We start from the raw sequence: 457 nt of genomic DNA, 5'->3' as shown, positions 1-457 counted from the left end.
TCTGATTGAGGCAGCTGCTTCTATATAGTATGAATATTATATTTTTTTGGGTCTTACGAAGAAAGTATCTTCATTTATTAGAAAATGCAAATAATTTATGATGAATTACTTCTATTTACATCCAAGAAGTAAATATCTTTCGCAAAATCTATTTCCTATCTTATAGTTTTATCTAAATTTGTAGATCTTTTTACAAATTTATATTCACTTTACTTGATATTATTCAGGGGACCACCTTCTGGGATTAGAGGGAAAGTAATTTTAGTATTTGATGAGAATCCTAAAGCTAAAGTGGGTGTTAGATTTGAGAATCCAGTACCTGATGGAGTTACTCTTGGTGACCTGTGTGAAATGGGACATGGGTACTTCTGCAGTGGTACGTCTACGTCATGTTCAGTAGTGCACTGGTTACTGGTCCTCAGCAGCTCTTGTCTCACACACTGTTTCGTCTGTCTTT

General features: G+C 34.6%; 1 protein-coding gene across 1 annotated transcript in view; it reads left to right on the top strand.

Annotated features, from left to right (window-relative positions):
• The window catches only part of LOC104752866, a 9390-nt gene that overhangs the window by 3945 nt on the left and 4988 nt on the right, over positions 1 to 457 (top strand). The gene's annotated exons all lie outside the window — the stretch shown is intronic.

This window comes from Camelina sativa, chromosome 16 (genome assembly GCF_000633955.1).
Source record: "Camelina sativa cultivar DH55 chromosome 16, Cs, whole genome shotgun sequence".
NCBI lineage: Eukaryota > Viridiplantae > Streptophyta > Magnoliopsida > Brassicales > Brassicaceae > Camelina > Camelina sativa.
Note: the sequence above shows the minus strand (reverse complement) of the source record. Positions and strands in the feature narration are given on the sequence as shown.